This window comes from Babylonia areolata, chromosome 31, assembly GCF_041734735.1.
Source record: "Babylonia areolata isolate BAREFJ2019XMU chromosome 31, ASM4173473v1, whole genome shotgun sequence".
In the NCBI taxonomy this organism is placed as follows: domain Eukaryota; kingdom Metazoa; phylum Mollusca; class Gastropoda; order Neogastropoda; family Buccinidae; genus Babylonia; species Babylonia areolata.
In genome coordinates, this window is record NC_134906.1 from 17951654 (window position 1) to 17967484 (window position 15831).

Genomic DNA, 15831 nt, shown 5'->3' on the forward strand with positions numbered 1-15831 from the left:
AGTCCACAGTTATCAAACTTAACTCACTCAAGATGACCAGTTTTCTCCTGTTCTTCACACCGCAGAGACCCTATCAGATATCTGATGCACAGCCTGTGGATTTATCGTCAGAAATGCGGTACCTTTGGCATGTAACGTTTCATTGTCAGCAACAGTGAAATGCTGTCATCATCGCCTCTTTTATCGAGAGAAGGACTGAGCCCCCTTTTCTACAGACTTTGTCCTTTTGGTTTGTTGATCTTCTCTTTCTTCTTTTTTTATATATAGCTGGAATGCAAGCTGTGGGGAAGCGTCAAAGAGCATTCGCTTGAAGCTGTATGGCTTTGTCTTGTATAAGCTGCGATAGCTTCTGTGTTTGTTTCTTTCCTTCTTTCCTTCTTCTTCTGTCCCGTTGTCACACGGCCGTGTGGGTTGAAGGAGAAGCACTGATTACCTGGCAACCAGTTCTCACCATGTCTTCCTCTTCCTCGTCTCCCTCAGGGCCTCGCTGATTCTCAAGCCTGTTACTTCCGGGTTGTGTGTTGTCTTTCCATCTACTGTTCTGTCTGCTTCTCCTTCTCCTGTCTGGCACTGTGCCTCACACGATTGAATTGGTTCGTGTGTCTCTATTATTTGGTGATCAACAATTCACACAGTACGACTGTCCCAAATGTAGATGATTACGTAATTGATTGAACTGCATTGCCACGTATTGTGATTGTAGTTCGTATTACATATGGTATCAAAGCATTCTCACTGCAGTCAAACGGTTGCTGTTAAGGTCAGTGAAATACTCTGTTCAAATGATATTTGGTGTTATATGTTACACAGGAAAAAAAAAAAAAAACTATGCAAGTAACAGCGGCTGTCATTGGTGTTGTTCCTGAAGAGAATGTTAATTTACAAACGCTGGCGGTACAACTGTGGCCAGGGACAACAGGAGTACAGATATGATCTGGGCGAAAAACGCCATGTCCAGGAAACCCGCTACTTTGTCAAAATGTAAAAATCTCTGTCTGTCTGTCTGCCTGCCTGCCTGCCTGTCTGCCTGTATTTTTGTCATACTTTGTCTGTCTCACTCACTTTTTCCTCCTGCCCTCTTTCTTTCTAATCAATAACCCTACCCCCACACAATTCTCTCTCTCTTTCTGTCTGTCTCTGTCTTGCTCTCTTTCACCACCACCTCTCTCTCTCTCTCACTCTCTCTCTCTCTCTCTCTCTCTCTCTCTCTCTCTCTCTCTCTCAACACGTTCCTTTAAATCTTTTTGATTCGCAAGTACAGCCTTCAGAAGTATGCAGATTACATGGACTTAAAACTGTTGACAAAGTTCACACACTAGCAAATGAAAGATATGCAAATGTGCCTTTGAAAGTGTCAAAATTTGTTTGCATATGAAGAGACTGGTTACTACCCGTAGTATATCAACAATACAGTAAAATAGATGAGACACTGGCTAAGGGTATTGAAAAGGATGTCACTCCAAGTACACATGTACGAGGGCACTCGATAAGTATCCAAACAGAGAGAGAGAGAGAGAGAGAGAGACAACTACAGGACCCCCCCCCCCCAGGCCCCCACCCCCACCCCCACCATAAAGCCATACAATAGAGCAACGGTATCAAAGCAATGATGCCGAACTTCATCCCATTCCTGGAAAGCTGTCCTGCTCAGGGATGCAGAAGCAGTGATGGCCTTCCTTCACGAAACAGTGCTCTTTCACAGCGTGATTTTCATGCTCTGACCTGTTCTAACTTCTGCCAGGGAAAATCTTTTAACGAAAGCTGTCGAATTTTGCCCCATTGCCCTGACCAGCGGTCTCAATGGAAAACGACAGTTTTCAACTGTCCCAAGAATCTACGTCCGGGAGATTAACGCTTGAAGATGATGAACATTGTGATCGTCCATTTACCGTTGCAACACCAAAAGTGGAGTGATGGCCAAAGTGGAGTGATGGCCTAGAGGTAACGCGTCCGCCTAGGAAGCGAGAATCTGAGCGCGCTGGTTCGAATCACGGCTCAGCCGCCGATATTTTCTCCCCCTCCACTAGACCTTGGTGGTGATCTGGACGCTAGTCATTCCGATGAGACGATTAACTGTGTGCAGCATCCACTTAGCGCATGTAAAAGAACCCACTGCAACAAAATGGTTATTCCTGCAAAATTCTTTAGAAAAATCCACTTCGATAGGAAAAACGAATAATAAAAACTGCACGCAGGAAAAAAAAAGGGTGGCGCTGTAGTGTAGCGACGCGCTCTTCCTGGGGAGAGCAGCCCGAATTTCACACAGAGAAATGAGTTGTGATAAAAAGAAATACAAATACTCCAGAGAAGGTATCCAGGTAGGGTCACTCATTAAAAAGAATCCAAGAATTCTCAATAATGAAATGGAGAATACACTGAAAGTTTCACTGGGAAGTCTCCATGCCATTCTCCATGATCATCTTGGCGTTGGGATCCGTTGTGCCCGTTGGGTTCCTCACAGTTTGGATGATGAACGAACGACAGGGGGTAAGGGTTTACTAGAGCACATGCATGGTCCAAAAATTGACTTTGGAAGATCAACTGACGCTTTGGGCATTGTGACTGGTGACGAACTGTAAGAATTCGAGTATCATCAACCCCCCCAAAAGCACCAGTCAACAATCTGGGTCTTCCATGGTGTGAATCTGCCTGCACAATTATAAAGATCCAGAAGTACAGGCAACTAAATCGTGGCATGTTTCTTTTTAAAATTCGGCCATGTAGCCACCAAACCACTTCAGGACGGAAAGACAATGACACCACACTGGTACGTCAACCGCTGCCTATCTAAAGAATTTGAGGCACGGTGCAGACAGTGTCCTCACACTGGAACCCAGGGTCTACTGTTGTATCATGACAATGCCTGTGCACACTCTGCAGCAGCAACTCGAAATGTTGTCCAGTTTGTCACATGCCCCCCATATTCACCCGATTTTCCCATTGCGATTCGTCCCCGTTCCGTTTAGTTAAGCGACAACAGACGGGAATAAGTTCTGAGTGCTGAAGGTGCTCGTGCTTTCTTTCGAGGGAGTTATTTTGGTTTCTCCTGAATCAGCATGGTCGCATGCCATGGTTACAAAGAGTGGGATTATGTGTGAAAGCTGGAGTACACATAACAAAGTTGTTACCATGATTTCATATGCAAGTGTACTCAAACAACAGCTGGGCTAGGATTTGATTATTGTGGAGAGTGTCTTGCCGAAAATTTAATTAGATCCGAACTCTGTCAACCACGAGGGCTTTAGGACAGTCGGCGTTGGGGTGGTCCCGAAATGTCATTAGCCCCCACGGCTGATTTGTGATATTATTCTTGGGACTGTTACCTTTGATATGAAGTGCTTTCAAATCATTTTAAAGAATGATTAGGTTAATCTGTGAAGCTTATGTGGAGTCACTAAAGACTTTACCTGTGCATGTCCTTTATTTTCCCCAAACAGTGGCAAATACCTATGATTGCAGAAACATACAACCCTTATCACAGTTGGCAAAAAGGGACAACATGTGTGAAGCAAGGAACCAAGGAATTGGTCTCTTTTTTTCCCCAATGAAATATGAGCCAGTTTCATAGATAATGTAGGACTCGTGCTCTGTAGGTCCAGGCATGGGAGCATAACATCACTGTTAGAACACTTCAGTGGCTTTCTGTGGACGCATAATTTGCGTCCGAACTTTTAGATATTTTGCAGACTTGTTGATTATACACTAAGGTTACTGTGTGAATATTTTCAATGAATTCGGTTTCTCTATCACTGAGAAACTATTTGTCAAAAAGCGGTTTTTTTTGGTTTTTTTGTTTGTTTGTTTGTTTGTTGTTGTTGTTTTTTTTGGGGGGGGTGGGGGGGGGGACACCCGATATATGAAACGTAAATTATTTGGTATTGTGATGTACGTCCTCTTCTTCCTTCGTGGGCTGCAACTCCCACGATCACTCGTACACACACGAATGGGCTTTCACGCATATGACCGTTTTTACCCGGCCATGTAGGCAGCCATACTCCGTTTTCAGGGATATTGAGATGTACGATATGTATGATTAGTCTGATGCTGTGTAGGGAGATGTTTGGGTGTGTCTGAACATACTGTAGCGTGAACTGTAGCCACTGAAAGATCAACCTGAGGCGAACAGTACAAAAAAGCTTCTCTAAGTTGGAAAAGACACTTGCCCAACAGGTGAAACAGCAAAAAAGGAAGCTGGACTTCGTTTGCGAAAAGTGTGGGAAAGTGCCGTTCTCCAATAGGCCTGTCAAGCCACAACCAACAGTTCGCCAGAAACCTCATCCAAAGCACAACTCTATAGTCTTCTGAACTGATGACTGTCACAGCTATTTTGTATGCCTAACTGAATGCATGGACATGCTTGCGGGATGATCGAGTTACACGCTCACTGACTGACTAATTGATTGGTTGATTGATAAATGGTTGATTTAAAGATTAATCGAGTGACCGAATGATTGAATGAGTGATTGGATGACATGAAGTGATAGATTGAATAGGTTTTATTTACCTGTTAAATCGTGAGTTTAACAGTTTTAACAACTTTTCCTCTCGTGCTTTCCCTCTTCGCTGTGTCACCACAGTCCACATGTAAAACAGTGGGTTCAGAGCAGCGTTGAGAGGAGACAAAAACACAACAAGGCTTCCATGGATCTTGTCTGATACAGTAACACCACCTGCTGACATTACCATAACCAGACCAAATGAAAACCAGCAAAAAGCAGCCATGGCAGCCACTTTTCTCATCAGGTGGACTGATGAATACACTGATCTCTTTGTGGGATCTAACAGAATTCTGTATTTTGGTGTAAGTTTCCAGATGACACTTTGGCCGGCTACGGTCATTATGCTGACAAAGAAGTTAAGTACTACACCAACGCTGAACCATTTTAACTCTCGATTAGATGTGTAGCGTTGAAATAAAGCCATACGACAAAGACCAGACTGACCAGAGAGGCCCCAGTGTGACAGACCAGGAAAAAATGGTATCAGAGAAAAGGAAATTCCAGACAACCAAGCAACTGCACAAGCTGCGATAATCGAACAGTTGTTGAATGTCCCTGATTTGCTTTTAGGAAAAAGGACAATGACATGATTCATAGTTATCATCGATATCATGAAAACAGACACCTCGTTGGACATGAAGAAAAGAAAACAACTTATCTCACAAGTCACACTTTCGGTCCACGTCCTTTCAGTCGAAATATATTCTCCACGTAATACTTCATTTGCTACTAAAACAATACAAGCATGTGTTCCCATGCACATATCAGCAACATTTAAATGGAGAACGGTCAGTAAGAATTCCCTTTCAAATAGTCCCTTGACAAAAAACGTAGAGAGAAAGGAAACCAAACTGCCCACAACAGCAAAAGCACACACAGTCCACAAATATATGATGTACTGTTCAGATGGAATCAATGTTCGACATGAAGGGAATGCAACTTGAGGTGCTATACATTTCATTGTATTTGTCTCAACAGGAAGAATGGTATCACAGCAAATCCTATAATCTGACGAGAAGATGTATTTCAAACAGCATGACCTTGAGAACAAATCCAAAGGAAAGTTTTGCAGTGGATTCTCTCTTATGTCCAATCTGTTCAATTCTGGCATGTTTTTAAACCCTCTAGCACCAATGGTTTTAATGGCAGAACAACACATATCCACAAACTCTACACATGGTAAGTAAATAGATATTTTACTGTCAAGCATATTAAGAAATGTATTCGACATGACTACCCGTTTCAGTGAATGATGAATGTGCTTCAATTGTTTGCTTGTTATTTCCTGTAGAGGGTTATTTGCAAAATGTAATGTTCTCAAATTAGGCAGCCCAAGAAAAACAGACACACTGATCGATTTTAAATAGTTGTTGGCAAGACTGAGAAAAAGCAAGTAGGTCAGATTCACATGTGAAACATTATGCAAGGAACAAAACGATAGGCTCAGATAAATAAGAAGTGAATTTTTTGTAAAATCTATCAATGTCATCCCTGACCCTGTGGCATCCATGTAGCGAAGCGAAGAGAAGTGGTCATTGGGGAAAATGATATTGCACCGGAAAGAATAACCTTGACACATACATCCCTCAGGACAGGACATGTCACACATCAGTTCATCATCGCGCTGAGGGCACTGGCCCCAACCATCACACAGGTGATATTCATGCACACAAACTGTAGAACCTTTACATTTGTAGAGGTGAGGACAAACCATTCTCTCACAGTCCTGCTCATCTTCTCCATAAACACAGTCAGAAAACCCGTTGCATCGGGTGTAGAATGGAAGACAGTACAACCATTCAGATGTGCACTGATAATGAGTATCAGGACATGCCTCTTCAGCTGTCATCACCTGCTGAGTGAAGTAACCTGTACCATCCAAGTTGATGTAAAATCGTTGCTTCTTAATACTTTCTTCGAATGTGGAATGCAATGTTTCTACTTCGGGACAACTAACCTCATCAGAATCATCCAGACAGTCAGAATATTCATTGCAACGTTGGCTGTGCAGTATGCACTGGGCGTTAGAACACAGGAAACCATCACATGAAGGACCTTCACAGAACGACTCATCACTGTTGTCTGAGCAGTCTTGTCTGAAGTCACACAGGAAAGTATAATGGACTTTTTGGAAATCATCGCCGCAGCTAAACATGTCACTAGTATTTAAAACGACCACTCTTTCAGGACCAATGTGATATTTCTGTCTATAACTCACGTTCGTAAGTGTGTAATTCAGGAAATGCCTTGTTTTCCCATGGTTTATTTCGCGGTTAAAAAGCAAAAATACGTGTGACAGCTGTTTGTCTGGACCCACAACTAAACCTTGGCGTGTATCTGTAACGACAAACTGTGGAGAAGGCAACTGAACTGTTTTAGTTAGGAAACGGACAGTTCTGAATGCTGGTGGTTGTATTTCACACATTAATGATATACAAAAGATCTCTTTTATCTCTTCGTGATATTCAATTCGCAAGTTAGTGAACCTGGCAGACATGATTGTTTTCGAAGGATTTATTGGATCATCTACTCTAATGTGGTCCATGTTGTAGACCAACGTACCATCAGACCATTTAGGAAACTTGCTGTACCTGTAGGGAGGTATGTCCCATCCTGCTGTATAACCTAAACACAGGTTATATTCGAAAAAGAATTTAAAGATGTGTAAAAGATCTTGTCGTTCATTTCTAGCTTTCATTGAAGCTAGTCTCCCACCTATTCCTTTACAGACATATTGCGCTCGGTTGAGGCAGCCATAAAATTTCATGACATATTTAAAACATTTGTTATGTGAAGCCACCATATCCTGACAGTCAGGACTGCTGAAGGGGCAGTGGTCTGTTTCATCCCGTCCATCTTCACACTGTGATTTGAGGTTGCAATCTAAATGATATCGAAATTCAAAATAACTGGGAACAGAACAATTGATTAAACCACTGGGCAGCTCTTTGGGATATGCACTCTCAGAATGTGTTGAAAAATATAGTTTCATGTCGTGATAATATGCCCCGATATCAAGTTGAAGGAAAAGGTATGATGTCAGAAATATTTTAGCCAATGGGAAATGGTCAATGTGCCAGTACTGGACACTTTGACGAGTTGAGTTTGTTTCCCAATATTCCAGTCTTCGAATTTCATCCTCGGTGTCATATTCAATGGGCTGATATAACAGCTGAACACTGATCACAATAGCGTGTTTGGATGGCTCCTTTAGTTCTGTACTGATAAACAGTTCTTCGTCAGGATAGTTAGTTCCTGTATTTGGCTGTATCACATATCCGCTATATTCCGATGCGTACTGTGTAATAAATGTGACGTGTTTAACTTCATCAATACTAACATTCATTAAAGGAAAGTTGAAATGATCAACACCCATATAACCCTCTTCTGGATATGGTTGGAAAGAGTGTTCTTGGACGGTTTGGTACATACACACCAATTCATATTCATCAATCGAAAGTGACGCTGTTGTTCGCCAGAAACCACTATCACACCAATAGGACAAGAGTTGGAAACGAACCCGGGGGAACATATCTGGTGACAACTCCACGCGCATTGAACAGTACGGAGTAGAGTAACCACAGACACCATGTACTACCTCCACGTCTTCAGGACGGTCATTATCCCATATATACCTACATGATGAACGGTTGACTTCCAAGATTGTGTAGTCTGTTTTGTTTTGATCTATGAAATAGTCTATACCCGGGCACTTGGTCTTCAGCTGTCTGGCATTGTTGGTGTCGACTTTCTTCAGTTTTTCATCTGTATGGTTAGATCAAAGATGTGTTGGGTTGTGCACATTTGTTTGTGGCTTTCATGTCTGAGATTTCATGTCTGTTGTGCTGTGTGTGTGTGTGTGTGTGTGTGTGTGTGTGTGTGTGTGTGTGTGACTCTGTGTGTGTGTGTGACTCTGTGTGTGTGTGTGTGTGTGTGTGTGTGTGTGACTCTGTGTGTGTGTGTGTGTGTGTGTGTGTGTGTGTGAGTGTGTGTGACTCTGTGTGTGTGTGTGTGTGTGTGTGTGTGTGTGACTCTGTGTGTGTGTGTGTGTGTGTGTGTGTGTGTGTGACTCTGTGTGTGTGTGTGTTTGTGTGTGTGTGTGTTTGTGTGTGTGACTGTGACTCTGTGTGTGTGTGTGTGTGTGTGTGTACGTATCATTTCTATTATTTTCAGTATCATTATCAATATTATCTTCTCTTTTATATTCTATTTTACTTTATTTGTATATATTGATCTATTTCGTTTTATTTTATTTTATTTTATTTCATCTTATTTTTCTTTCCCCAAGGCCTGACTAAGCGCGCTGGGTTACGCTGCGCGTCATGCAATTGCTTAGAAGATGTGGTATAGCGTATATGGATTTGACTGAACGCAATCGCGTCTCCTTGAGCAACTGAAGTGAACGGTGTGCTTTGTCCTGTGATATCATAAAAAAAACAGAACGGTCGCCCAGCCCTCAGATAATCAACCATTTTACTCCTGAGTACATCAGTCATACAGTCAGTCAGTTGGCAAGAAGGGTAACAATTCAGCCAATCTTCATAATTAATGACATTATACACAAGAAACTGTACGTAAAGGAAGCAAAACTGAAGCAGACGATTTGTACAAGGCACATCCAAGGCATTTATTTGCTTATTTATCATCATTGTTGTCTTATTTATTTATTTATTTATTATTACTATTATTTTTTTTTATTATTACCATTACTACTACCTTTTGATATCATAATTATTATTTATTTATTTATTTATTTATTTATTTATGTAAGCGTATCTATTATTTATTCACCTTTTTTTTTCTTTTCTTTTTTTTTTTCTCAAGGCCTGACTAAGCGCGTTGGGTTACGCTGCTGGTCAGGCATCTGCTTGGCAGATGTGGTGTAGCGTACATGGATTTTCCGAACGCAGTGACGCCTCCTTGAGCTACTGAAACTGAAACTGAAACATCCAAGGCAAAACAGACAGACAGACAGACCAACCAACTGACAGACAGAAAAAGATAATTTCTAGCACACACAGAATGTGGGGATGTTACCTTTCCTGAGAGAATCCCAGTGGGGGAGGAAGAGTGTTGTCGAATGTAAGGCAATAATTATGTCCTTCAGAGTCTCCTCTGTGTACCGCTGGTTCAGCTGTTGCTGTTCCTGAGAGGCCGAACGAGACACACGGCCATTCCCACATACTCCGTTCAGCTGTGGCCAAGCCGTAATGCGCCCGACCAGGAAGTGAGTGTTGGCGGTTCCACTCCCTTACCAGGTTTGTTATCCCCCCTCCATCAGACCTTGAGTGGTGGCATGGCCTGCTGATTTCTCGGATGACACGACTAACCGAGGCCTGCATCAAGATGGTGTAGATGCTGGGCAAGTTTGCACGAGTGAGCACCTCTGTGTCAGGGATCTTCTCTTGCCACTTTATGCCGAGAAGTTTTCTGAGGCTGGTGGTGTGGAAGTGGTTCAGCTTTTTGGCGTGGCGTTTATAGACCGTCCATGATTCACATCCATAAAGCAGTGTGGTGAGAACTATGGTCTTGTATACTTTGAGCTTCGCCTCCAGGGTGATGCCTCTCCTGTTCCAAACGTTCTTATGGAGTCTGCCGAAGGCAGCGCTGGCTTTGACGAGTCTGGCATTCACCTCGTCGTCGATGACAACTGTGTGAGAGAGTGTACTGCCCAGGTATGTGAACTTGTCCACCGCGTTCAGTCGTTGCCCGTTGATGAAGACGTAAGGCTTTCCTGGAGCTGGCTGGTGCATCACCTCAGTCTTCTTTGTGCTGATTGTGTGGCCAAAGTTATCACACGCAGCAGAGAACTTGTCGACGCTGTGTTGCATGTCAGCTTCGGAGGCAGCGTTGAGAGTGCAGTCATCAGCAAACAGGAAGTCGTTGACGGTGTCTGTCCTCACCTTGGTTTTTGCTTGAAGCCTCCTGAGGTTGAAGAGTGAGCCATCTGTGCGGTACCTGATGCCAATGCCTACGTCAGTGTCTCTGAAGGCATCTGTCAGCATGGCTGAAAACATGAGACTGAACAGGGTGGGGGCAAGAACACACCATTGCTTGACTCCGTTGGAGACAAGGAATAGTTCTGAAGTCTCTCCGTTGTCTTGGACTCGGGCCAGCATCCCATCGTGTAGTTGCCGTATGATGGTGATGAACTTTCTGGGACATCCGTACTTCGCCATGATTCTCCAAAGGCCATCTCTGCTAACAGTATCGAAGGCCTTGGTCAGATCGACATAGGTGGAGTAAAGGTCGGCGTTCTGTTCCTGACACTTCTCCTGGAGCTGCCTGGCAGCAAACACCATGTCGATAGTCCCGCGTTCTTTCCGGAAGCTACACTGACTCTCTGGTAGGAGACCTTGCTCAAGGTGCGCTATGAGACGGTTGAGTAGCACTCTGGCCAGAGTCTTGCCTGCGACGGACAGCAGGGATATTCCACGATGGTTGTCACAGGTCTGACGATTTCCTTTGCGCTTGTACAGGTGTATGATGGAAGCGTCTTTGAAGTCCTGTGGAACTGCCTCATGCTACCAGATGAGCTGGAACAGCTGATGAAGCTTCTCAGTCAGCGCCATACCGCCTTCTTTGTAGACCTCAGCTGGAATGGAGTCTGAGCCAGGGGCTTTGCCATTGGATAGCAGACGGATAGCTTTCTGGGTCTCCTCCAAAGTTGGAATGGCATCCAACGACTCACTGACTGGCACCTGCGGGAGTCGGTCGATGGCTTCATCATTGATGGTGGAAGGGCGGTTCAGTACGCTGTCAAAGTGTTCAGCCCATCTCTCAAGGATCCCGTCCTTGTCAGTGATTAGGGTAGATCCATCAGCACTGAGGAGTGGAGCAGATCCGGAGGTGGTGGGACCGGGACCGTAGACTTCTTTCAGGCCGTTATAGAAGTTCTTCATGTCGTTCCTGTCTGCAAAGCCCTGGATCTCATCAGCTTTGTTGCTCAACCAGGAATCCTGCATCTATCGCAGCTTCCGCTGGATGGTGCTGCGTGCGCTCTTCAGTATGTCTTTCTTTGACTGTGACTTGGGATCTTCAGTGTGGGCTCTGTAGGCTTGGCGTTTGTCTTCCAGCAGCTGCTTGATCTCAGTGCAGTTCTCATCAAACCAGTCTTTGTGCTTCCTGGCAGAAGGCCCAAGGCACTCCATGGCAGTGTTGTACACCGTCTCATGCAGTGCGCCCCATGCTGCCTCCACATTCTGGTTGTCCAGCACGGTGGACTCAAGGCGTTCCTCCAGGGTGTCAGCAAAGCTCCAGCTTGTTGACATTCAGGCGTTTGGGTGCTTTCATGCCCTGAGGCCGTCTCTTGGGCTGGATGCGGAGGTTGAGTTTGGAGACGATAAGGCGGTGGTCTGTCCAGCACTCAGCGCCGCACATGGCCCTCGTGACTCGTACATCCTGCCTGTCCCTCTTCCTGACAATGACAAAGTCGATGAGATGCCAATGCCCAGAGCGAGGATGCATCCATGACGTCCTGTTACGGGTAGGGAGGCAGAAGACGGTGTTTGTGATAAGAAGGTTGTGCTCGGCACATGTCTGGAGAAGTAGTTGACCATTGCTGTTACAGTTACCAACCCCATGCTTCCCAATCACGCCTTCCCAGGAGGTGCTGTCACAACCAACTCTCGCGTTAAAGTCACCAAGAATGATGAGTTTGTCTGTGTTGGGAACAGTGGTGATGACAGCGTTCAGGTCCTCGTAGAACTTGTCCTTGATCTCATCCGGGTTGGTCATGGTGGGCGCGTAGGCGCTGACAATGGTGGTAAACTTCTTCCCGTTGCATAAAGGGAGTTTCATCGTCATCAGGCGATCGTTCACTCCTTTCGGGGGGCCAGCCAGCTTCCCAACAAGGTTGTTTTTTTGGGGGGGTTTTGTGTTTTTTACAAGAAGCAAGAATATTTATTTGAGTACTTTTTTCTTTTTTCTTTCTTTTTTTTTTTGCATGTTGATCACAACCTTTTTTTTTAATTTTTACACTGACAGTTTAATTGTGAAGGCCACACAAAGGGGTGGGGGGATACAATGGGGCAATTCAACATGCAGAAAGAATACATTAAAAGAAAACAAAAAACAAACAAACACACACACACACACACACACACACACACACACACACACACACACACACACACACACAAGTCTGTATTGTACGAGTAACCGATAACTGGATGAAAAATACATAGCATGTTCATACTCATTCATTCATTGTGTTAATTCGTCTCTAAATTTTAAAGCGTAATAAGTGTACATAGCAAGATTTCTCTGGGAGGTAACACATAGGGTTTGTAGAACAGGAAGCAATGAATTGTCTTTTTTTTTTCTTTTTTTTTTTTACCCTGACTTTCTTGGGTCGACCACCGTTTTATTTTGTATATAAATTACACAATCAACTAAACAACATGGAAATAATCAAACCAATACTTGCCACTCCATAATAACTATATGTCATAGTAATCAGTAGCATTAATGGAATAAATACAACTTTTCATTTACGGATTTTGGGCTTGTTAAAAAAAAAAAGAAAAAAAGAGAGAGAAAAAAGACAATAATATGGAAGGAATCCGTACAATATCATATGATATATAATATCATATCATATCATAAATCATACAATCATGTGTATCAAACTTGGATTTTTTTTTTTTTTTTTTTTTTTTTTTTTGCCTCAGTTGCATGCAGGTCATGGAGCACCAGAACGTGGTGTTTTTTTTTTGTTTTGTTTTTTTGTGTGCTTTCACACGCCTTCTTCATTGGCCAAAAAAAAATCAAAAACCTTTTTTTTCCTTCTGTTTTCTTTCGCTTTTTTTTCCCTTCTATATAACATGTCAGTTTTCAATTAATATATGTAAGTACATCTAAATGTATTCAAAGTAGTATTCTTCCGAATACACTAAGTTCTTTGTCTGAATATTCAGTTTTCATGGACAATTTCAGTGAATATTTTAACATTATGCATGAATTACATCTTTAATCAGTTCTATCCCATTTGCTTGCCATGTTTGAAAAACTAACGTTTTGTTTTTGTATGTGATCAAAGAGTTGTTGAATAGCATCTGATTCTGGAAGTTGCTGCTGTTTATTATATTGTGTGTTACTAAAGATTTGTTTTCTAAAAAGGTAGTTACTATACTCCGCCAGAACACATTATCAATTCTATCTAAACCCTTGACGTCTCTTAATTTACAGTTGATATGGAAAACCCTGTTATATTTTGCAAGTTTTCCAACATACCATTTCGGTATTAAGCACCAGTTTTGCTCTTCATTTGCTTCATGAAGTTTTCCTGCCCACTGTAAATTAAAACATTTTTGTAAAGTAATCATATTTATCATTGTAAGGCTTCCAGCATTGTATTCAGCTTCCATGACTTTCCGTTTTATCTTTTCAAATGCCTTTCTATTACTTTGTTTTTTCTGCCATAGAAACCTGTAAAAAGTGGTGTTCATTTTGCATAGGATACTGTGTGGAAGACCAATGGACGTCATTACGTAAATTAACTGACTAATTAAAAAAGTCTTTATAACTACTACTTTACCTTGAATACTGAGATCACGCTTACTCCATTCCTTTATCAGTGTATTAATATGGTCTATTCTCTGTGTCCAATTATCTGCAATTTCCTGTGCCATCTTATCTGCTTGAAAATAAATACCTAAGATTTTAATTTTACTGACTAAAGTAAATGGAAGAACTTCATTTCCGTTATGCTGACCAATCCTCATTGCCTTCGTTTTTTCTATGTTCAATTTCAAGCCAGAGAATCTTTCGAATGCCGTAAATATTTCTAAAGCTTTCATCATGTCTTCTCTATTTCTAAGGAACAAAGTAGTATCATCAGCCATTTGTTTGATTTTTAAGTGAGTTGGATTACCGTTACCAGAACATCAGGGTACTTTAATGCCCACGATTGTATGATTTCTAATTTTTATAGCGAGCAATTCTACAGCCAAAACAAATGCTAGTGGAGAAAAGGGGCATCCCTGTCTAATTCCACACGTTACTGCAAAGGGTTCAGAAATCCAACCTCCGTGGTTGATGCAGCTGGAAGAGCAATTATTTAAAACGTGAACCCATCTTTGGAAGTCTGATCCAAAGCCAAAAACGTCGAAAACCTGTAAAAGAAACGTTTTAGATATGGAATCGAATGCCTTACAGTAATCAATGGCTAGTAAATACCCGGTTCCATTACGCTTACTTAAATAATTTATTACATCGTCAATAGATCTTATAATTGTTGCAATATTTCTACCTTTAATATAACCCACTTGGTCGTCGTGAATTAGTTTATGTACTACTGTACTAAGTCTTTCTGATAAAACTTTCGCTAATATCTTATAATTAGAATTGGTCAAAGTGATAGGTCTCCAGTTTGTTAATCTATCTCTTTCTAATCCTTTCCCTTTGTGTTGTAACATAATTACCCCTTGTTTTTGTGTATAAGACAGTTCACCTTTATGAAAAGAATCAACAAAAGAACTTGTTACTATTCTGCCTAATTTAACCCAAAAGAACTTTAAAAATTCTATCGTAATTCCGTCATATCCAGGAGCTGAACCATTTTTCAAGTTTCTTAAAGCCATGGTCGTTTCTTCTATTGTAACCAATCCTTCACATGAAGCGGAACCGTCTTCGTCTAAGCGTGGGAAAGTTTCAGTCTCTAGAAATGTTTTAATTTCGTCTTGTATGTTGTCAAATGTGGTTGTTTGGTTGTATAGATTTTTGTAAAATGCAACCTGCTCTTGAAGTATATCGTTCTGATCAGTTATTGTCTCCCCTGTTTCCTTACGCAGCCTTGTTATAACTTTTCTCTTTCCTCTAGCTTTTTCTAAATTACAGAAGTACTTAGTGTTGCGTTCCCCGTCTTCAATCCATTTACTCCTTGATCGTATCTGTGCACCCTTTGCTTCGTTTAGTTGCAACAGTTCTAATTTTTTTTTTAAGTGTTTGAAATTAGTTTGTGTTTTCTCGTTTGTAGGATCTTTAATCAGCTTTCCCCCCTCCTCTAAAATCTGCATGTTTAGCTTTCGGGACTCATTTCTTCGTTGACAAGATAATCCTTTACCAAATTCACTACAAAAATTTCTTATTTCGACTTTGCACATTTCCCATCTATCTAAATCTGTCAAATAGTCTGTACCGTCATTGTTTAGCTGTCTGTCAAGTAAGTCATTCATTCTTTGTACGAAAGTGTCATTCTTTAAGAAACTATTATTGAACTTCCAGTATCCTGGACCACGTGAAAATTCATTGTCACTAAATTCTATTACAACAGCTTTATGATCTGAATTAGGAACTATAATATGTTCGCATGTTACTAGATGATGTATCA